At 41.5% G+C, this 24,504-nt stretch overlaps 1 protein-coding gene across 4 annotated transcripts in view; it reads right to left on the bottom strand.

Moving 5' to 3' along the window:
• The window catches only part of gfra4a (GDNF family receptor alpha 4a), a 131,836-nt gene that overhangs the window by 34,648 nt on the left and 72,684 nt on the right, over positions 1-24,504 (bottom strand). The window contains exon 2 of one of the 4 annotated variants that reach the window (XM_067479830.1): positions 21,669-21,770. The exons of the other annotated variants lie outside the window; for them this stretch is intronic. The gene's annotated coding sequence lies outside the window, so the exon portion shown is untranslated. The remainder of the gene's footprint in view (positions 1-21,668; positions 21,771-24,504) is intronic. 4 annotated transcript variants of the gene reach the window in all.

Raw genomic sequence — 24,504 nt, 5'->3', positions numbered from 1 at the left:
GTAGCGGAGACATGATGGTTTTAATTGCATTTATTTTTTGGTTTGTGCCAGTAAATCCCTGGACTTGATAAAAGTCCAGTGTCAATCTAGACGTAACTGTCACCAATTTTCTCAGAACAATTTTGAGAAACAAGGCTATTTGATGTATTGTGTGGGTGCTGTCATTCTGACCTTTAAAATCCTTTGTCTTGTTTGAGCACAGTGAATCGGATACTTGAAGCCTTTGCTGTTGATTGCGTGTAATGTCAGGGATGTCGAAACTGAACCTAATCCACACTGGAGGGTAACGGCTAAAGGTGGCAGTTAAAACATCAAATACAGAAAACAGTGCTGGGACTGAGCTGATATTTGTTTTCACTGTTTGCCTACTGTTCAAGAATAATTATTAACCTTTAATATTGTGCTTTTCTCAGTCGGGAACAGTAATAAAAAGAGAATCAAACCGAACAGGCAACCCATGCACCCATTAAGATATCCAAGTCAGGGTCCAGATGAGCAGTCCACACATCCTCATGGGACCCCCTAGGAGCTCCAGGGCCTGCTGGGAGGTGGAAATGTGCCACTGAGTCCTGGTTTTGCTGAGTGGCCTCCTCCCCGTAGGTCATCCCTTGTACACAGCTAACAGGAGGCGGCCCACTAGGCAGCCTTAGCAAGGACCCGACCCACCTCAGCTGGCTTATCTCAATGGGATCGAGCAGCCTTTCCGTCAACCTCTTAACTCTTTGATAGAAAAAAAAAAACGAAACACAACATCACTGCCCCCGAACCAGCACTCATCCACACAATAGCACATGTAGCTTTTGACAGTGCTCATCAAAGATGAAAATGAAATCAAAAGACAGCATCCTCTGCAAGGCATACCAGAGGTTTCACGGCTGTTCTCATCATTGAAGGTGCAAATTTAGTTAAAGCTCAAAGTGAACAGAGAAGAAATGACTTCTCCGTGATATATGGAGCTTTGCGGTGAATCTTTTTGGAATAAACAGAGCATCAGGTGGCCACGGTGAAGCTTGATGACAATGAACAGCTGTTTGACAACCCTCTCACCCCTTGTCGAAGAACATATCTAAACATGGTTTAGGTGCGATTTCAACATCCAGGTCATCAGTTCCGGGTTTATGTCAAATAGTGCTGAATCTCCTGCCTCCTCTAAGGTCACTAATTAGATGTCTAGACTTCATAACCTCTCCAATCTCTCGCCACACAAAGATCACACCTCAAAGTCCAATCCAAGGTTCACGGCTTTGGGAAACTGTATACATTCAGTCCAGCTACTTTTCCGAGTTATGTTGCAATTTTGCAAGCACACCGAAGTATTTTGACATACTACCAGCATCCTGTATTCGCCTCTGGGGGCTTTTTTTACTTTTAAGCCGAGCTGCTCTCCTTTTTCCCTCCAACTAAATTGAAATTAAATGTTTCATCTCGTCCTCTCCCCCGGTGGCCCTGCAACTGTTTTGTCTCCTTCCATTGTTTAAGCAGTGATGATAAATCTGCCCAAGCCTTCTGTTAGTGCTCAGTGTACAAACCATCCAACATGTGGATGTAGTAGAAAGCAGTGCTCAAGTCTGATCTGGACCGAGCCTCCACAACACTGTGTCTGTAGATCCAAAACCTGGATCACAGTCAGAAAAAAAGGTTGGGGATGCATAAGATACACTATGAGTATACACCCTGCTTGCTTCCACCTCTTCATGCTCCTCTATTGTAACAACTGTTCCTACTGGCGTTTGGCACATTTCACTGAGCTGCTGTTTTCTGGCACAAAATTCTTGCCATTTTTACTCTAATGATATTTTTATTCTGCTGTGTTATTCTTGTTACACTGTCCTCCAGAGACAAAGTGTTATAAAGTCGCACTGGAGCGCAGTTGGAATCTCTAACAAAAATCTGTGGATTTAAGCTTCTTATTTCTTTCTCTCTAAATACACATGTCCAAACATCTACAGCCCCTTCTCTCCTCTGCATCATCTGCTGCTCCCCCTTGTTCCTCTTAGTACACGTACACACAGACAGCGACATGAACACAGCTACTCTTTGTCTGCAACGCACACTGTGGGTGCTGCATATCGCTAAACATGGCACAAACAAACAGCGCTGGGTCATTTTAGTCTTTTTTCTTGCTGCTGCACACATTAAAGTATGAATATCAACACAAACACATTCTCTCTCACATACCCGGAAAATGTTCTCCGGCCTAGTCTTACGTCTCTTCACTTCACTTCCCCTGGGTACCCTTTAATACTATTTATGTGTGTTTGTGTGTGTGTTTCTACATGTCTGTGTTTGTTAGTGTTAGCAGGGAATTACATCGTCTAACTGTAAATGTGGGTGTTTTTCTGTCAGCATCCTCCTCATGTTTCATTATTAACAACATTTGTGCAAGTGCACGTTTTACACAAACATTTGTGTATAGACATTTTTCTGAAGGCGGAAATAATCTTATTGTTTGAAATAATCCCAAATTGGCGGAGCTACAGAAACAACGCTGCTCTAAGCACTTAGCAAGTGGAAAAGCTAATTCAGAAAGAGGGAATTTGTAAAGAGTAAAACATTTTAATTTGGCGGGATTGCACAATTAACTGGACAAGGAGCTTTTTTCCTCATGTTAGCCTGATTACTGACTTCTAAATTAGTCCCAACACTTCAGTAAATAGGCCTGGTGTGCTCATTAATAACTGTTCTGCTTTTTTGTTTTTTTGTTTTTTTTGTTTGTTAGTTTGTTTGCACGATTAAGAATACGCGGACTTTCATGCTGCATGGCCAGCTCGTCTCTCACAGGGATGCAAAAATGTATGCCAAAAAATGTTTGAAAGGTTTGCCATTTACATTCAACATAGTGACAACAGTCCTTTTGATATACGTATTTCATTGATCCTCGTGGGGGGAAAATGTTAATGTTAACTGCTCAGGCAAATGATCACAGTTCTGTGTTCTCGACTGAATAACAACGCTGACAGATTGAATTACCAATCACAGGCTCATGAGGGCAAATCAAAGCAACGTAATCATTTTCCCGACAAGAACAAACTTCTGTTGAACACAAATTAAATGTGTGTTTATGAAGAAGAAATAACATGGCAACTCTGAAGTACAGTTGTGGTAATGAGAATGTCCTTTTCATCTGAGGTAGGATTTTGCAGCGTTTTCAAATGTCAGAGGCCCAGTTTGAGGCCCTATTGGAAATGCTACCCACACCTCAGGAGGCAACATAATAAATATCATGATCCAATAGACCCTGACCAACACAATGTTTTATGTGTTGCTTATTAGTGCACTTTAACACCACTGATACCGGCTTAGCTTACTCTGTATGTCGCTGTTAGAATATGTAAGTGCTTAGATTGAAAAAAATAATACACTGAAACCAATGGGATCTATTCTTAATCACAGTTAAATGAAGTACTGATTTATATGTACTAACAAAGTGAGTACAGTTCTCCTCACTGTGTCCTTTTGTTCGTCCATACTCCATCCATGGAGTGTTTGACTGGACATCGAGTTAAATATTAGGCATTAAAAGCATTTAAATCACAATGCCAATATATCATCACGAAAAGTAATTGTTACTTTCTAACACAGTTTGAATAAAGCTGCCTTTAATTCATATCCTCTGGATTTAACTGTTCTAGCAACTCAACTACACTAAACCATTTTCAACCTTTGTAGGACAAAGGGATTTTTTTTGGGTCTCATTCTCATTCATCCATTCACACAGTTACACACAAATGGTGGTTTGGGGCCAGTGGACAAAAAAAAAAAAAGAACATTTACCTCAGCAGCCAATGTAGAATACAGTTTCAATGTAAATGCAATCAAACCACTTGACGCTACAGATCATTCCAACTACCAAAATCCCATCTGATGTAGATCTTCCACCAACTCACACAAGCAAGAGATCTAAGAAAACATGTCATGGAAATAATACAGAGAGGGACAAAAATGTTGGCGAAGGTGAAGGTGAAGTAGAAGAACAGCCAACTGCCTCCACCTGTTACAACAATAAAACATTGTGAGGCCCACAAACAACTATGGTATCGCACAACAAATTAAAGAGCAACTTCCCCAATTTTCAACTTCCTCTCGATGCTTTGATTCTGACGAGTGCGTTTATGCAAGTGGTGATAAACTTCGCTCTGTCTTAGATTTTTTTCCCCCTGTTCCTTTGGAACTCCTCCAAAAGACATGCGAATTAAAATCTCCTCCAGACAACAACATCTGGAGGAGTAGTTTAGCTGTAAGCAGAGACATTTTAACATACAGTAGGGGTATGAGAGGAAAGTTTAATACCTTTCATATGCCTGACACATTGCAGGCCATTTGGAAATTGGTTAAGTCATTTTTTATATTCAAATTAGGGGAACTGGTGGCTCAGTGTGAGAAAGTAACATTGACTAATTACTTTTGCCAATGTCCAGTCAAACACTGTGCTAAGGAGACTTCATGGCAGATTCAGCACCATGGACAGAGGATGGACGCTGGGAGGGGAACTGTAAGTAATTTGTGGCCTGGTGGCTCAGTGGAGGAGCATTGGGTTCGGATGCAGAAGGCTGCAGGTTTGAATCCCATACCTACCTAGTTGTGGCCCCGCCTAGCCACCGATCCTGAGCCGGGATTAAGTGGGGGAGGGCAGCAGGAGGGGCATTAGGTGTAAAAACACATGCCTAATCAATGTGCGGGACACGTTCTGCTGTAGCGACGCCTTAGGGCACAAGCCGAAAGCCGCTGATTTTTTATACTTTAATTGTATAAATTGTAATACACTATGTGTATGTATTAGAAGTGAAAAAAAAAAAAAAACATTGCTGTAATGTGTTACTTAGTAGTGCGTGATTCCTATTTGTAGTATCCAGCGTGTTTGTGAAGGATTTCTTTGCCAAGTCATTGTTTTCAGTCTGATTTTTTTTTGTGTGCCTGCATTAGGGTGCAGCCTTCCATTACAGCTCAGAAAATAAACTTCTTTAATGTTTGAGGTACAGCATTCCTGCCTGGTGTGAGACAGCTTTAAGTTTTTAATCTAAGATATGCATTAAGAGTGAGTATTTTGTGGATTTATCAATGCAGGGATGTGTCCGTCAGCTCGAGTGTGTTTGACTTTGTATTCACAGTGACTGAAGTGGAGTGTGTTTTGTGAAGTGTGCATCTGCTTTTACTCGTACATGTGCCCGGATCGCATAAGGTGATGGGAAGAGGACACGCTGATTGCAAACCTGGGCTGTGAATGCATCACCAAGCCCCAATTATAACTCCTACAAAGAGCTCTTCAAATGTATGTTTTAACCTGGGGGGCACAGGTGAGCAGACAATTAGAATCGGGGGGGGGGGGAACCTTTTCAACGAGAGTGAAAAACTAACCTCGAAACTACCAAATGGAGCTTTTTGTTCGGCGAGATGGCTTTCGTGACCGCGCCGTCATTACAGCGTTATCTTTTCTTTTTCTTTTTTTTTATTTGTTTGTTTTTTTTGTTCTCCGCTGTAGATACCCTCACTGGTCAGAAACCCACTGCGCATTAATTACTGATTGCGGATGCATGCTAATTAACGGCGTCGCTCCAACAGATAAAAATAGACGGGGCTCTGATGTCTGCGCTTGGCAAAGCTCTGTGGTCACACACACTCCTTGGCAGATGACCCATGATGAGCAAGGAGGTGAGTTGATGTTTCATTATGTAAGGCGGCGGATTAAAAGACGCACCAATGGGTTTTGGCGTCCCCTTATCTAAGTTAGGAGAGCGTTATGCTCTGTATGAGATCAGGAAGAAATGATAATGTGTACTGACAGATTCACTCAGGTCTTTCTGTCTCTCTCTCCAGCTGCTTTATGCTCTGTAACACATGAACAGGAATATAATTCTGCATGAGCAAATTATCATTTTGTATCTTTTGGCTGGCTCCAATGGAATAAGTTTGTACTTTGGTTGCTTGTTATGTTGCCCCGACTTTGAAATGTAATTTTTGGTGTTTTCTTCTCTTTTCTTTTTACCACAGCTGGTGCCGTTGGTCAGTATTCTCCTGCTAATGTGGCCTAGTGAGCGGAGGCCATGGCAGTATCAATGCGGTCCTTGTCACTTCGATGAGGGCTTTCTCAGTTTAGCTCTCTGGTCATGAGTTCGGAGCCAGAGGCATCTTTTTAATGAGGAAGAGGGACACTGTGACAGGGGTGAGCTGACCCGATACGAGCCAGCACTCCGTCCCACATGCTCAGTGAAATACAGACCCTGAAAGCAACGCACACACACACACACGAATAACACACAGGCGCCGCAGAGACAGATCAAGTCAGACACAAATGACTAGCTAGGCTCTCTTTGTGTCAGAAGCAATTTGAAGTGCCTGCTGCAGACTGCCAGGTCCAAAACACACAGAGGAGCTTCTCCACGTTCACTCATATGAGCATGCTGAGCGACTCCATCTGCACCAGTGTTTCACCTGCAAACTGTTCGCTGTCAGGGTGGAAAAGACCTTGAAGTGGCATTTAGACGTCTGGGTAGGACAAACAGCTCAGGTGTATAACATGTCGTTAATATTTGAAGTCGATTCCATAACGCTAAAGCTGCAAAACCGATACAAATACACTCATAATAAAAAAGGTGCCCAATGTTTTTAGTACTGCACCCTAACAAATGTTAATGTTAATAATGCTTATAAAAACAGGTTGTACTGCAAAACTGTACATTTTGGCAAGAAAAGATTTTTTATCTGTTAAAAAAATATTATTGACGTTTATTAGAAATGTATTTGCAACTTGACATTCACCTAAATTCACAACAGATCCTCATTATCTTAATGGGAAATTATCCAGCTGTAATTACATGTAAAAATGTACTTGCGAGAATAGATGACTACAAAATTATGTTTCTATAACTAAACAGGATTAAAAATTGCACAATATAGAAAATGTCATTCACTCTTAGTAAAATGCAAATCGATATTAGTCAAAATATTCTCTAGGGATCTTGGATAAATCAGAATAGTTGGACTCAGTTCAGTACCTATGTGTACATCCAAAGAGAATCCTGACTGAGACGGTTTTTGATAAAGACAAAAAGGAGTATTTTCATACTCGGGTTTTATAGCTCGTTGCCGGCTTTCGCCAGCGATCAGAGGTGATGAGTTTAATCTTATTCTGAATACAGTGAATAATGCCAGTAAGTGAAGGTCTGCAAGTATGAAACATGACAAGCAGACTACTACACAATGTTCCTAACTGATGCAACGATAATAAAACAGTGTAAATATGACGTTTGTGGCTTGGATTTGCGAGGCCAAGTTGAATGGTGTGATTTTTTTTAAAGGAACCCCATTAAATCTAAAACTAACTGCTTGAGAGACGAGTGGTTGGAAGCCGCTCGCGTTGCAGGTGTGATGCCACCTTGAAATATGTTGCCATAACAAATGACTTCTCTGAAGCGGCTGTGAAAATACATGGCTGCGAAACTCTTAACTGGAAGCGTTGCTAATGATATTCACCGGAGCAACATTTGCTGCGGCTGTTGTGACAAAACTCTCTTATGTATATCAATAACTATGGAGGCGTCAGGTGAGGTGACAGCTCCCTTGGACTGAGTGGCAGCGACTAACAATTCCCTGGCAGGAGAGAAACTGGAGACAGCACAGGAGAGGAATTAGAAGCGAGCTCTCTGTTGGCGTGGATGTGCGTGTGTGTGTGTGTGTGTGTGTGGGCGGTGCAAAGCTGCTGCAGCTGAAGTCAGGCAGGGCAGAGTGTGCAGAGCCACCTTGCTTCACTCGCTGCCTATGAAGAGTTTAGTTTCCAAATCAAATATGTGCAACAGCAAAAGTTGTGGTGGAGAACTTTTAATTAACTGCAGGAAACGAGCCTTATTAAAGCTGCACTTTGAGAGTTGATGGTTTTTAGATTTATGTAAGCCTGTTTTTTCAATATCATGCTGCTGTATAGTTATTTTTGAAAGGCACTTTTATCTGCATATACTTTCCGTAGTGTTTGAATGTTCTACTGGGCCATGCAAGATCCTAAAAGCACTAACACTATATACTGTTACTGCAAAATGACTGAATATACATTCCTCAAATCTAAAGTATTCATACCTCTTCACTTTTGGCACATTTTACTGCATTGCAATTTTATTTTGTGTGACAGACTAAATGGGCTGAACACGAAGTTGAAAGACAAACCAGCTTTTCTCAGTAGCACAGAGGCACGAATAATTGTGAAATGGGGGGAAGTTTCACCAACACCAGTGGCTCGGCTAAGTCATCCATCCACTCGATGCAAAGTGTTGCGTCGTTCGCCTGAGAGCCACATTTAATCAAGCGATTACTGCCTGGCCTTTGATTACAAAGTGTAAAGTATTTTTTTTTTTGATATTTACACTTGTGCTTGAATTTTAAAAGCCTTCACACAACAGAAGTTGTGGGTGATTAGACGAGAGTTTCAGTTGAAGCTGGACGAGGTGTTATTGAATATGTAAAGTTACCAAACTTTGGCTTCTTTAAGCGTATTTATTACGCGTGAAGACTTAAGCTGTTCGTCCACAACAGGAGAGAGATCATTCGAATCAGATGATTCTGTTGAATCGAATCATTCGAATCAGATGATTCGAATGATTCGATTCAACTAAAGAAGAGTAGACATAGTATTGGGAATGCTGGGTTTTGGACACATTTGGAAACAAGCGGGGAATCAAGGTTTGATGTCTTGCACTGGTTTCTTCATTGGAGCTCAGCTGGAGATAATGATCTTGCCAAGAAAACTGGGGGAAATTGGACTAATGCTAATGGAGAAAAACACCTGTTACCTGCTGGTTGCGAGTTGCTGGGAAAAGCTGTTGAAACAACCAATTTGTGCTGGATTCAAACAGGTGGACAAATCACATGGATTCTGAAAGCCAAAAGTGACCCGAAGTGCTCAGCAGAAGCTGCATACAATCACATTTCTTCTTATTTAAACAGCCGACAGTTACTGTGCACCACCCAAAAAAAAAACCCATAAAACTTTGATTATCTTTTCTATTGTGTATGCAGCTTTAGTTTATGTATGCAGATGCCTCTGGAACCAATTCATTAGCTCGGAATTATGAGGTCCCATCTGCATGCAGAGTAGTTTTGCCATTTTCAAGAGTGGGAATAAAAAATTATTTTGCATGTGCATATTTTAAGAAGAACGAGATGTTTTCAACTTGTGCCCCTTTTTCTAACATTCTGCCAGCAGACACAGAAGGCCACAGCTCAACCCAAAAACCTAAAAAAAAAAAAGGAGTCTAGATTTTGAAACTGTTATTACAAACACAAAAACTGAGACATTAAAATAACGAGCTGAAATTACAATAATCTTGCAAATTCTTCTTCTTTTTCCTCCGGCCCTCTGAGCGTTAACTGATAGATGTGTACGATGGAAGACACAAGACGGCAAATACAGAGAAAATGTGAAATCTGTATTAGGGTTCATAATAGACATGGATTTAAAAACATCTCTTGGGTATGCTAATGGTTGGCTAATGTGAAAAAGTTGCCGTTTTAAAATAACAATAAATGTGTTGGATTGCAATGGAAAAACACCTAAACGTGACGTGCATATTGCATATCATTTACACATCAGTCACTTTCAACACCGTTTTAATTATGGACCATTTATCTGCTTTGGTTATCATCATGTAGGACTCTGACGTTATTGTCAAATCGACTGCTTGTACTTACAGTTTACTTTATTTTGATATGATCACTGCTGTGCTTAACCGCCCTGACAGGAATAAATAAATAAGTAAATTAAATCGATGAAAAAATGTCTTTGTTTCGATTTAATGGAGCATTGACACAGAGGAACAAGTGGGAAATTCTGTTATCTGGGAAACATATCCATATCCAAAAAGGATTTTACAGCTAAAAAACCTGCAAATTATCTCTTTGCATCTGTATATACTGTAGCTGGGTTTGGTTACATCCTTGACTCATACATGAAAAACGAACTGAAGAGGATTCTGGGAGATGTTATCCAGCTACAAGTGAGCTGCTGCATATGAATTTGGTTTTGGTTTTTGTTTTGTTTTTTTCCCCCAAGTGAAGGAAATCAGGACTTTCCTATATTGGACTGTTCACTATGACAAATGTTCCCCATTTATTGTAGGAAATATATGAAGAACAGTGGTTCATACGAGCTTATCTTTGAGGCTGGCAAAACCTTTCCGTAATAATAGAGGCAAACTTTCTGAAAAAAAAAAAAAAAAAAAAAGACAAAAAGCTTTGCGCCTGCACATAATGTTTTTTTTCCTACTCAGGATATTAGAACCTTTGTACTTTTAGCTCCAAAGAAAAGAACTGATTTAATGCACTCAATTTAGAAGAGTTAGTAGGGAAGTCTGATAAAAAAGCTCCCAAAAGACTTTACAGAAATAAGCTGTTAAGTGTGCTCCATGTTTACTTATTTATCGCCGCCCTGGCTCAAATACGGATGTTGTCTGCCGCTGACCTGGATAAAGCTGAAGTTAATATTTTTTACTATGAGGTCTTGCCATGGGCTTATTCAAAGGAGTCCCAGAGGCAAGCAAAAGGATTATATAATTCAGGGATATGTAACTTTGATGTAAGTGGGCAGAAGAAAACTTTGTGGCCAGATAGTGCTGAACAGAAAGTGTGTGTGTGTGTGTGTGTGTGTGTGTGTGTGTGTGTTCACAGCCCTTAAAGTGACATGCGTTCAAGTCATACGTAGCTCTAGATAATTTATTGAGGTTGAGCTGCACTGTGGCAGAACTCCGAGTAGCGGGAAGAATTAGAAACCGGGTGCTGAAAAAGGATGGGAACTGATCCATTATGAATATTGCTCATCAGTCCAATTCTTCTTATTGATTTCATTACTGATGGCTGATCATTTGTCTGTGTGGGGATAAAAAGTTTTCAGCCTCAGTGCAGCTGTATTATCATTATCTCCCCTTATGATGTCTTAGCGTCAAAGTCTTCTCTGCCATGACTCCTCCTTGTTGTTCCAGCAGTGTAGAGGCACAGTTTGGGGACGTGGCGCATGAATTTCTGCACATGAAAACACATGCCTGCATCCATAAAAGGAACAGATAGCATCAGAGGTATGAGATTACCTCACGAGTATCCAGCCAAATACCAGTATCGGATATCAGATGTAGGTAGTGAAGATGTAGGGGGAGCAATGTCTGTGACAAAAGCTCTGCTTATTCTTATTTGTCAAGATTTTTTTTTTAAAGTTTCATATTTATGAACAACATCGGCAAAAATCAAGGGAAATCTACAGGAACTACAGCTCTACCTGAAGTTGTACGACGTTATTTACCTCCATATTTCTCTGCAGACTCTACAGTCCATGTGGTCTGTGATTCATCATCCAGGATCTCAGATTCCAATCTACTTAGTTCATCATTGGGTTCCCCTTTCTGTTCCTTTTAGCAAATGTTGCTCCATTTATATATTAAAAAAAAAATTCTAGCCACCATCATATCTGGCATAAGAACCTGCAGACATTTCCGTTCCTGCTGGATTTGTAGGTTTGTCCACCTCAGAAACGTCCAGTCGTGTCGTGTGCGCTTCTTGCTGTCGGAGACAGTTGTCGGAAACAGTTTAAGTGTGAACTGTCTTTAAAAGTCTTAGTCTTCAGGTGTGTCCCCACTACTATTTGGACCAGCAGTGTCTCCCATCCACTTAGCTGTGCAGTGGATTGATGAGAATTGAGGAAAATTTAGATGCAAGTACTTGTACTCAGCCTGGGCAAAATATTTATCAGTTATCAATTGATCATCAATGAAGCAAAAATCGAATGAGGTAAACTCAGGCCTTATTTTATCAAATTATCCTCAAGACTTTCCTTCATTGTTTAATGACATGCCAAGAGTCAACACATGGCTTTTTCCGCTCTACTACGCCTGTGCTGTACTATCTCCGACATTCTCCTTTGAAGTTACTTGAGTGAATATTATTTATTATATTATTCATTTTTGAGGTGCTTATAAAAATAAAAAGCCACACAAAAAAACACTACTACTACTACAGTGGTTAACATGGACGCAAACAGCTCATTCTGCAATTTTACAAGAAGCCACATTAGGAGCAAATACTGCCAATAATAATCATCCAATAATGATGCTGCAACAAAGAACACACACTTCCCAATCCTTTGAAGAATAAACAAATAGTCTTGATATTTGTACATGATTTTTCAATTTACTGCTTCTGAACAGGTTATATGGTTATATAACCAATGTTAATGAAACTAAAACTCACATCTGTGCACTTTTGCTAGTTTGACAAGTTTTGTAGTATTTTCCGCTTCCATTTAGAGCTACTCTGAAAACTGGAATAAGATTGGATTCCTACATGATCAAAACGCAGCCTTGACAATACAGCTGCAAGGATAGAAAGATTATCTACCGAGGGAGGATCTGAGAAAAGTAATCAAAATAGGAGCTATGGATTTACTTTCTCAAGCCAAGAACAAATACGGGGATGTCTCGAACAGATACATTTTCAGCCTGCTTGAGTTTCATGATGATTTCAAATACTTGAATGCTCACGGTACTAAAACTTTAGTCTTTCTCTGCGAATGTGACGGGGAAAAAGTTCAGAGAAAAATATGTATGAGCAGGGAACAGTCGAAGGAACTCAGTGAAGTGTGTGTGCTGAAAATGTGATCAGTTTCACCCCCGTGAGTTATTAGGAAAGACTGAAAATAAAACGTGACGCAGGGAGATTCCAGTGACCAAAGCCTGCAGCCTAACAGGCTTTTAGAGCGAGCAGGAAGTCAGGCGGCAGCGCTTTCTAGCCCTGAAATAGCAGGAATAAAACAGCCCCATTTAGAATGCACGGATGTTCAATATCAACAATCACTCTGCCGCTTGGAATCCTTTTCCAATATGGGCTTATAAATACCAACATCGTCACCCCCCCATTCTCCCCTTGACAAAAAGCAATATCGACCGCGAGCCATCGACCCCGACTGGTCTCAAATCTGAGCAGGGGACAGACTCGCATGCGTGCCAACGTAATTAAAACCCCGGTGAGACCTTTGATGGCTCGTCTTTCCAGGGAGGGGCATCAATACCAACAGCAGAGGCGGAAAAAGTTCATTATAAAGATAGTGAGAATAAAAGGGGCTAAATCACACACTGATGTCCATCTGAGGGGCTCAGTGTGTTTGTGCCGGGGGGCAGTGCACTATAACTGACTGTACTGCTTTAAAATCAAACGATCCACAGCATGTGTCTGCCGTCTCCTGAGATACCGAATCTCAGCTGCCGTTTCAACTTTGGACTCTTTCAAGGTGCTCCCGCTACGTCTTAGCCGATGTAATAAAGCATACAAGTATTGTCTGAATGCTTCAATCAGCTGACACCCCGGACAAACTGACACTGGCCGTGAACATGGTACTTGGGAGCGAGATTTCATTGTGTATTGATCTGCGTTGTCCCTGTGAGAGGGACTCAGAGGAGCCCGCGGGATCATTAATCAAGCTGACACCCAGAGTGACACACGAGGCTGAGGCAGCAGCATCGAAGCACCGGGACGCCGCTACGAACACCTTTTCTTTCTGCGTCTCCCCGTCCTAATTCTCCCAGGCTGCCTGTGAGCCACGACCAATGCTGCGGCTGTAAGTGCCTGATGTCAGCATATACCCCACAACCCCCTTGCAGTCTTGTTTTACCTCTGCCCAGTCCCCAAGGTCCCCCTTCCCATTCATCGTCTTCCCAGGCAAGAGCTTTAAGCTTTACTTTTTAAAAAGTGGAAACAGTTGAAAAGGCAACTATACAGTAGAAGCCTTTGTACAAATTTCTATCTGGACTGAAACTGCTGTTGGATTTTGGCCTAGTCAGGAAAAGAGCCCTGGCTCCACCTTACACTGGTTCCTATGTTAAACGAAATGAAATGGCCAAAATATTAGAACCACTTCTTATGATGCACTCCAGTGCGATTCCACCACCCACTTTGACCAAAATAATAAACACGGAATTGTTGACAGTTTCACCCTAAAAACTGAAAAATTATAACAAAAGTAGAAGGAGAATTCACGACAGAGAAACTGTATTGGATCGTGGTCATAATGTTTTGCCCGATCGGTGTAAGTCTTTGTCAGCACCATTTCTATGGCCCAGTAGGTTACTGCTCTACATGCCAGCAGGCTTAGCGAGTCATTACTATGCAAAACTTTTATTTTTGGCATAAAAATGTTAGAAACTAAAGCTATCAAATTGCACGTGATAGTAAAATAAAAACAAGTCAGGTAAAAAAAAATATCCTGGTGCTGACTGACACATGACACAAACTGCTGCTTTCTTTCATCTAAAACTTCCTCAGCCGGCGTTTTGTTACCCATCCATCTGCCCCGAGCACCTTCCTGCAAAGCCCTTATAAAACTAATAAAGATCTCAATTACATCAGCAAATGGAAGTCTGGCAGTCTGTCATATTTCTTACGACCAATAGAGTTTGCAAAACGCACCGAAAATTGACCGAACATTTAAGGAATTCTTTGAACTCCAAAATAATATCACGTTTCACAAGGTTTTACCACTTTATAAGGATGAAGGCGACAGCATTCAAAGAAATGATCCTGTGTTTTCAAAGGCAGCACATGTCAGGAAGGGAGAACAGTAATGTCGAGAGCAAAGACACCTGCATCAGCTCAGTGACTTAATAATAATAATAATAATAATCCATTTTATTTATTATGCACTTTTTATTTAAAAACAAATCTCAAAGTGCACCAAGAAAAAGGAAGCATAAAACATTAACACTAAACCAACAAGGGGCAGTTAATAAAAAGCTTTCTAGAAGACGTAATAACAAATGTGCAGCTTTCAATATGACGTATGTCCAGTGCCAACAATCAGAGCCAATGTGATGAATGCAGCTTCCTGACCTGTGATTCATGCTGTTCTGTTACCAAAATCCTTCTATGTACTTATAGTGGGTTATGTGCCTTAACCCTAATTTATTACCAGTAACCACAGGCTTAGCTTTGTACTAATATAATGATGCTGCTATTAGGAGAAAATTACGATTTATGCAAAGCAAAATGTGACTGAACAAGGAACAACCTGGGATTTTCAAAACTGGTGGAAACTCCTTTCCCAAACTACTTGAATCCAGACTAAAGTACTTTCGCAAATGTGAAAACGTCTCAATACAGCAGCGGGGTTTATAAATTAGAGAAAGAGGTCCGACAGTAAAATTGCTGGTTTGATTTCCCTGCAGGCGAAGGTGATCATTTTCTCCCCTCTGACCTCTGAGATGGAGACAGTGGTTGCTAGAAGAGGCCCTGCATGCACCATTCTAACTTTCTTTATGTCCCTTTGTCCCACATATTGCTACTGTTCTGAGTGGCAGCTTTTGGCTGACACGCCACCTCCCACCGTCCCATCATCCTCTTTGTGATGCACTTTTCTTGCCATTTTTTATTCTGTCCCTCTGTGATGCACTTTGTGACAAACCCAGTTGTTAAAAGCACTTTTAAAAATAAGTTTGACTCGACTTGATTCAGTGAGGGAGTCGCCGACGTGCGGGAACATTGTTGGCTGTCACCAGCAAAGGCAAGTTAGAGAGGCAAGTTTGGAAACCAGCCATGTACTTTCTGCAACTATCTAAAGCCTCAGAGGCAGCAACAAAACAATGTCAAGCTAACAGCTATGTGAAATCCCCACAGCATCCAGGGTGACCTCAGCGAGAGGAAAATAAAAGCAAAGAGATCGGCTGAAGACCTTGTCACTCGTGGCAAACTATGATGCGCACTAATAAATTTCTTATTAAATAAAAGGGCGACTTCGCCAATTTTCAGCTCGCTTTCCTATGGTTATGCAGTTTAATACTTTTCAACTTCCTGTCTTCCCTGCATTAAAACATGTTTCTGCTTCTAGCTGAAAAACTCCTCCAGACAACATCACCCGGAGGACTTCTCCCCCCCCCCATATCAATAGGAGTTCAAATGAGGTCATCTAGAGTAGCTCCGGAAAAGCAGGCTGACCATGATTACAACCTCCATAGTGTGAGCAACCAGATGACATAATGTGAACTGAAGGTTCCTCCAGGTGATGTCATCTGGAGGCATTTTTCAGCTAGAAGCAGAGAGATATTTTAATGTGGGGCAGTCAAAGGGAATTTGGTGAACTACCCAAACTAGATCCCAAAGAAACAGGTTAAATATCAGTGAAGGCCTCTTTTAAACTGCCTTCTTGTTGCAGGTCATATTAACTTGGCACGAACTGATGGGAGGACTCAAGTGTAAATAAAGAATTGTTAAACTGTTAAGTGAAATATAGAGATATTAAGCACAAAGGCATAGATCTTTATTAAGAAAAGGCCAACAAACTGTTGAACCAAACCCAGATAATTAGTGGAGGGAAATTCACGAGAAAAAGCGTGGAGTTGCATGCTGGGCTCATTATGTTTATCTTGCTGGTATAATTACTTTTAATACCTCTTGGTTTAAAAAGAAAAAAACATAGGCATATCCAATTCCCCAGCAGAAAAGCTTTTCTTAACGTAGCACCACAGTGGTGTGTCTCCGCTCATAATCTCCCGAGAGAAAAGTCATTATAAAGAATCACACTCCTGCTCGTTTCTTTCTACCCGAGAGTCCTGCAATGCGGAGACACACGAGAATGCTAGACGGAAATAGGCTGTTTTGTGCTTTTTTGTTGTTGTTTTTTTAAATACCTTGTCATGTTTCATTCCATTTTCTCATCTGTTTACAGCATGACAATGAGAAGATTGTGTTCTGGCACGGTGTCCGACGCATCATGATCCAGTGAGTCACCATCCAGGAGAATCAGTGAAAAGAGGAGCCCAAATCTCACCCTCCAGAAATGGATGGATTTAATGCATCAGAAGGCACAGCAGAGTACGTGTGTGAGTCAGTCTGTACATCATAGCCATACTGCAACACAACTGTTTGGACGGTATGTGCAACTAACTGGTGGCTGGTGTTGATCCCAGTATTGATTGAGTTATGATTTATAGCCTTTTACACTGTGAAGACGGTGCAGAATGCAGAGATTGTTACAGCTCAGTGGCTAAATGACAGCCAGTCTGAGCTGATCACTGTGCCCTTAGACAGTGAGCAAAAGCATTTGAAGCTGAAACAGTTGTTTTCCATATTTTCAAAACCTGTGACCAGCTTGTCAAAATAACCATCAGCTGCGTGGTGAAGTTAGAACGTGGGGTCTTGCTGGGGGAGACGACGGAGATGCCGACCTAATCCTACTTCAGCGCATGCTGGAGTTTTAGTGTGAAACCTTGCAGCGACACGGAGATACAGACCTTTTTCCCCTCCGACTCCTTTCCACATACAGTACAAACTCCTGCTGCAGCAAATACGGGCTGGAGCAACGAACGTGCCTTAATCCACAGCTGAAAACAGTCCAGCAGATTCACCATTTTCTAAAAATGCAGCGCCCAGGTGTTTGAGCCTTTGCAAATTATACAAATATTGTGAGCTGCTTATGAGGATCTTCAGCAGAAGACATGGTTCTTTGGTTCTGAGTGACACAGAACAGAAAAAAAGTACTAATTTGTTGCACTAAAACTATATTTTGATGGAAAACAAAATATAGAGTTATACTGGTCGAATTTGTCCGTTTACTTTTGTTAAAGAGGTGTATTAGTGTAGTGCTGTAATGAATCCAGTGTTAGAGCTGATGATGGATTCATGTTAGTAGGTACAGCTATTAGCCACTGATTTACAGCTCGAGGAAATCTTTGACCTTTCCGCAATGTGACATTCTCTCTGATCTACTGGCCGTCATTGAAGTTCACCCTTTTAGACAAGAGCGGCCACGTTGGGCGATTTTTGACGAGACAGCACTTTGTTTTTTAGAGTTTCCACTCCACAGCAGCTCCTCGGGAGGCCTTTCCCAGGGGCCCCAAACAAACACAGGGCTTCCCACAGCAAAGTTGGAAGAGCCGAAATGAATAATGCAAATTTATTAAGCCCATGCATCACGCCACCTTTTCTTAGAATACTAATCATCAAGAGGGAAAAAAAAAATAAATCACATCCTTGTGTGAACTCTTATCTTAACCCGAGCAAACCATTCAGCTGTCAACATGAACTTTATGGGAATTTCACATCAGCTTTAGCATTTGAAAAATGCCACTTGGGCCCGCCCGCCCTCCCCCGCCTCACGCCAACGTGCCAACACACCCGGGGTCTCTGATGCCTTCCATTAACGATTTAGGACAAACTGTTATCAGTCCTGCGCAAACACTTCTGTCGAGTAAACATGTTTACAAAGTTGTGATCTCTGGTGAAATATGCCCTCCTGATTTCACAGCACTAGTAAACATGTTTTCTCACCTAAGACACTTCACACTTCTCAGTTCTGCTACGTAAATACGTCCACTGCATTCTGCGGCGAGTGAAGGTTTGTGTGCCACCAACCCCGCGACCACTCAATACTTGCCTGGCAGCATGGCCCCGGTGTAATATCAACAGATGTCAGACTGTGTAGGCTTCATAGTTAGGGTAGAAAAAAAAAGCGCACTCTGCTCGCCTCCAAACTGAGAGTGCCACACTTGACCTTGTCCATTCCAATTACAGCAGCCCTGTCACTACCATCATGCAGTGTGTCTGTTGTCAGCGGCTTGATAAGACCACGATGTTCACAGTGCTGCATACATACAGATGCATGCAATCAAGCACACGACCGCTGCTTCACTAATCTACACCAGCAGCGTCATGTCAATAACAGTAACACATTTTATTTCAAACCAAACCTTCAGTCTCTTGGTGCAAAGAAAGGAGCAGTGCAATTGTTTTCCTTTGAGGATAAGTTGAGCCATTGTCCTAATTGTGCACAATCACCATATAGATGCTAAAACCAAAATGACGTCTTCGCTTCTTGTGGTCCAGAAACGATTAAAACGCATCGGCTTGGAATAGACATGGCTTCACTGGGTGACATGTTTTTTCCTTCCAAAAGTCCTAATCACTGTAGTTTAAGAATAGTGTTGCCCCACATGCACCAAACCAGTGGAAATACAGTGACTCAGATCAGTTTGGAAAAATAAATATCTATAAATATCATGATCATAATCAGGCTGCTGCTGCTGCTGCCAACTAACCAAATGTGGGTAGAGAAGATTTAACCACTATGGTGAATAATCTAAAAATTATCAATGTTTTTTCATGTGAACTTCAATTAATAAATTAATATCTATGCCACATTCACTTTTTCAGATATTAGTATTTAAGAGGACCAAAATAGCATGAATATGTTTTTGCCTATTTTTGGATTAAAATTTAAACATAAAACTGAACCTATACATTCATTTAGTTAGTACAGGTTTGGTTTAATCAGTGCATGTCTCCTATGAAGAGTCCAAAATTAAGATCTGCAGACTTCCTCAACATGTTGTCCAGTGTTTCCCAATTATGGCAAAAGTAGGAGTATACGGAAGAGAAGCTGTGAGACTTTATATTGTTTATGCATGGTCTGTGTTCTCAAAATGGGGCATCCTGGTGGCCCGAGGCTTCGAGATACCAACCATGAAATATTAACAATCACAGTTCAAGTCCATCCAATGACCTTTGTTGCATGTCAACCCTCATATCTTGTCAGCTCTCTACTAAAGAGAAAAAAAGTATACAGGTCTGAAAATCTTGAGAAAATGCTAGACTTCTGCACAAACAACCTAAAAACAACACAGAAGCAGAGGCTGCAGAAACTCTCTGTAGTCTGTCGCACTGTGTCACTATCACATCGCCAATCACGAGGTGTAAAGAGCCAGAGGAAATGGCCGTAATGATGGACATGGCCCCAAGCTGGAGGAGACTGCAGAAAGTGTTGGTTAATAGCCTTTTTTTATGGTTTAAGGTGCTCTGTTTCCATGGGGACATTTTATAAGAGAGCCAATTGCTCTCAGTAACACCTCTGGACAATCTGATTAGTGCCATGTGATCCTGCAAACACGCACCGACATGACATGTTCATGGTTTGACTAATGTTGAAGGTAAACATTATCTATTCCACTTTCAAATGCTGTTGAAAAAAAAAAGATGCAATTCTGCAGTGATGTTCAGATTTGACTCAATTTAGAGGATGTTGTTGAGCTGTATTGAGTTATACTGAGCGTTTCCTATCAATTTGTCCAGTCAACAAGCCTCTAATACACTATATGGACAAAAGCATTCCAGGGACTGAAATGACATATACTGTACTTCAATATGGAGTCGGTCCCCTCCGATTGCGGCTATAAGATTACACTCTTCTTGGAAGGCTGTCCACAAGATTCTGGAGTGTTTCTTTGGGAGTTTGTTCATTCATTGTGTAGAGCATTCATGAGGTCAGGCCCTGATGTTGGATCTCCATTCCAGTTCATCCCAAAGGTGCTCGATGGGGTTGAGGTCAGGGCTCTGTGACCTCAAACCACGTCTTTACAGTCTTTGCTTTGTGCACTAGGGCACAGTCATGTTATAGGGGAATAGGATGTGTTACCACAACCCTGAAAAACAGCACCACATCATCATCCCTCCTCCCTCCAGCAAACTTCACAGTTGGCCCCAGCGCAGTCAGCCAGGTAACGTTCTCCCATCATCCGCCAAACCCCACACTCACTGCCAAACAGTGAAGCGTGATACGTCACGTTACCACTGCTCCTCAGTCCAGCGTCGTGAAATTTCACGCCCTGCCGTATTGCAAACGTTGCATCCCATCACCGCGCCGCGCTTGAATCGTCTGAGCTTTTCAGAACGAGCCAGTTTGTATCACAAGTGTTTGCACATGGAGACTGCATGGCTAGGTGCTTGGTCTTAGACACAGCTGTGGCAACCGGTCTGATTGAGACAACACAATTCAGTAATTAACAGGTTTTGCCAAAAACTTTTGTCCACATAGTATAATATCAATGTGAGCTCATGTCAAATAGAGAGGCATGGTAACTATCCACTCATCCATTTATTTGGCCTTTCCATGCAAGAGAACACACCACCCAAATGAGAGACATCTTTAGGCCTCAATTAAAATTCATCCTCTAAGTGTAAATAAAAACAAAAAAAAGCCCATCACTCCCTCTTATCTAATCACAAACCCTCTGGACTCCAAGGTGAAACATCCCTCCCATTCTGCAGAAATTTATGTAATTAATTAGGCCTGAGCGAATAAAAAAGCAACATTTAATAGCTCAGCACACAGTTTACTACAGAGTAGATCAAAGGTCTTACTCCCATATATCAGCTGACCCAGCAGTGAAATGATACCATCAACATTCCCAAACGTAGAAGAATATCATTTTAATTCTGTGTCAGTGTTTTTTAAACTTTATTTATCCAGGGAAAGTTTGCTGCACAGTCACTGAACAAGCTACTTTATATTCATGCAGTTACAAGCTCTAAATTCATAACAGGGAGCTGCAAGAGGCTTTTACAGTCAAGCACCGAGAAGCTCACAGGCACCATGAAAATAGCTGTTTAAGAAGGAGTGTTTTTTTTTTTTTTTTTTTTTTAAAACTCAGACAGATTTTTCTATCTTTTGAAATACTGCTGAGCATTAAAGTCTGGTGCTTTACTAATTAAACACGGCTCCTTTTTCTCTGGCAACTCTGGTTTCTTGCTTCAGTGAAATCAGTCTAAAAACTGAAGCATGGTGACAAATGCATTTGTGGTCTATTGCTTGTTCTCAGACTAGATGATGAATGAGTGTATTTGGATGTCAAAGTGCAATCGCAAGTGTTGTCTGACTGTACCCGTGACGGCTCAATCTGCAGCGAAGCCCTGACACCATCGGCCTCATCACAGCACTCTCTGTGTCTTGTCAAGAGTTTAGATAAAAGATAGAAATGATGCATCTGACAAAAACAAGAGAGAAACAGTGGATAAACATTTCTCACAAAAAAGTCTTGGGACAGTTGGGTTTAGATTTATGGCCACATTTCAAACATATTACCACCATCCAGCAGGTAGGTTGGGAGATCCGTACATGTGTTTTGGACAAATGAAAGATACTCTCACAGCTATACGACACTATCTGACGTGATTTGTAGTATTACACCTCTGGTCGCTTCATCATCCACCCTGCAGTGTCATCCTTCAATGCCAGATATAGCCAAAGAGCAGGGAGATATAAAACAGATCACAATAGACACCTCCAGTGGACTCGAGTTCATGTAGACTTCCACGTTAGCCATAAAACTATATGGCTGTATTGTATTATGCTGAAAGACGTCGTGCATTGAAAACCCATACAGAGAAAATGTCCCGCCGATGCTTTTGTTCAGTCTAGAGGCAGCTACACAGGACTGGGGGCAAACAAATACAAAGAATCCAAGGAGACAGGCCTGACTACAGTGCCTCTATTACAGATTCCAATGATGGCTACTCTCAACACAATCGAGGAACAAAAAGCTGGTGGGATGCAGCTGCCCGACATCCCTCAACCCTCAACACACAGATGGAGGAACAGGCCAACTGTGAGCACATGAACCACATTCAATCATGGACTTCAATTGTACTTTGACTTGAAACTCATTGTTACAAGTTCCTCTTCTCTCGGCCTTGGAGCTCATCAGCCATTTAAAATGAGAAAAAAAAGGAAAAAGAAAAAAGAAATGAATAAATCGAGCACTGAGAGGGGGCTCAGGCGCCGAGGCCTCTCATCTTCCTTCGATGGGCAGACACATTTTTCAATTATGCACACGAGGGAAAGGAATTAGAGGCCTAATCCCAGCCTAATCCCCAAACAAACAGATCTATGGCCTCTATTTCCAGCGAAGCCACCCCGGCAGCCCCCCTCTACCTCCACCTCTGTCTCATCCCGTTAAAACTCTAGCCCCTCTACTAACCCGGTCAAGGATGGAGGTCCTTTCGGCTCCGATACTTCCTTAAATTGAGCTCTGCAAGTGTTTGCCATGTTTGACCGGTACTTTGAATCGCTTCAAACTACCGCTTGTTCTCACTTCTCCGCTCATCATTAAGAATTAAAAGTTGAGAACTTTCATAGAGTAACTCAGATAGTTACAAGTAGTAATTTTAGCCTCTCCAGTTGGAACTACTGTTTATCCTACTGATCACACAGAAATTATTTAACCCAACGATATTTTTATCCTCTTCAGCTGTGCAGTTTTCTGCCCAGTGGCCATCAATTAATGTAAAAAAATAAATAAATAAATCAGATTTGTGGACAACATGACTAGTTGCATGCAAATATAATGAAAGAGCTCTGTACATCTTTAACACCTCTTCACAAGTTGTAGTATCAGTGTGTTTACATGCACTTAAGTAACTAGATTATATCCAGTTTATAATGTAAACGGAAAGGGAACAAATTCAGGGTAAAAGATTTCCATATGGATTCTCTGCGACGTACCCATAACAAGGAATCCATGCACACGAGCATCACAAGAGACTAATTGAGGGAGAGATCATTAACAGGCTGATGCTGCCTTGTTGCAAAATCACAGTTCTCGCAAAGCCGGCTGAAAATGTAACTAGCACAAAGTGCTTTGAAGAAGGACAAAGTGGTAAATCACCTTCCACCGCTGATTTTACTTGTTGTTGTTTTTTTATTCAGACAGTTCAGGCTGTGTCTCTTCCCCCTCTTTTTTTTTTTTTTTCTCTCCCCCTGCGCTGCCACGCTGCCGATGCAAACACAGGGGGAAAATCAAAGGAAGAAATGGGCTGGAAAAGCAAGATTTTCATTTACAGGCAAAATCTGTGTGCCAGGCTTCCAAAATAAGTCAGGTGAGGGAGTAATCAGAACATTATATTATATATATATGCAGATTTCCACTAACCAGCTTACTTAAGTACACACAATGGGACTGAGCCCATTAACTTCAGGGCACTATGAATTCTGATTTAATCTTTTATTTCAGCAGCGATACAAAGGCTAAAATCTGGAAATTACTCAAATCGGCATTTTCACCTCCAGTAAATATAAAGACAAGAAAAACACGTAAGAAGTAATAAACTGAACGGGAGTAAACACAAACACTGTAACCACACACGGGCTTTATCTGCCATCATGCAACATACTCGTACACCAGCGCCACCATCAACCTGTCGCCCCAAACACATACACTGTCCGTAAGTTGTCTCCCTCGTTAGGATTCTGTCTATGGGTCATTCCACCGAATGCAAGGGTGGTCAGATCCCTCTCATTTCCCTCAGCTTGTACAAGCAAGCGATCGATTCCACTCAAAGATGAAGGCCGCTGCTCGTTCCCCCTGCCAGCCCGCTCCTAAATTCACTTGCCATATCTCTCTATCACATTCTGAATGCAGATGGGTTTGCGGGTTGTTAGAAGTGAAACGAGAGGTTTCGTCCCACAGTACACATCAGCGTAGGAGCCCCTGGGAAGCGGTTGTGCTCAATTAAGATGTCAACTTGTAAGAGACAGTTTTTGTTAGATCCATCCATTCGGTTTCTCCATCATAAAATGGACCAGACTGTTACATTTTTCAGCCCATTTCCTACAGGTTTCCTACAGTCTTTAAACGACCTACAGTCTTTAAACATCTCGTTTTGTAGTAAGGTAGTTGCAAGCTACTGGTTAGCCTAAATAATGGGTTCTGCATTCAAGGC

The sequence above is a fragment of the Channa argus genome, chromosome 16 (assembly GCF_033026475.1).
Source record: "Channa argus isolate prfri chromosome 16, Channa argus male v1.0, whole genome shotgun sequence".
NCBI classification, from domain to species: domain Eukaryota; kingdom Metazoa; phylum Chordata; class Actinopteri; order Anabantiformes; family Channidae; genus Channa; species Channa argus.
The sequence above is the reverse complement of the archived record's forward strand: the minus strand, read 5'-3'. Positions and strand labels throughout refer to the sequence as shown.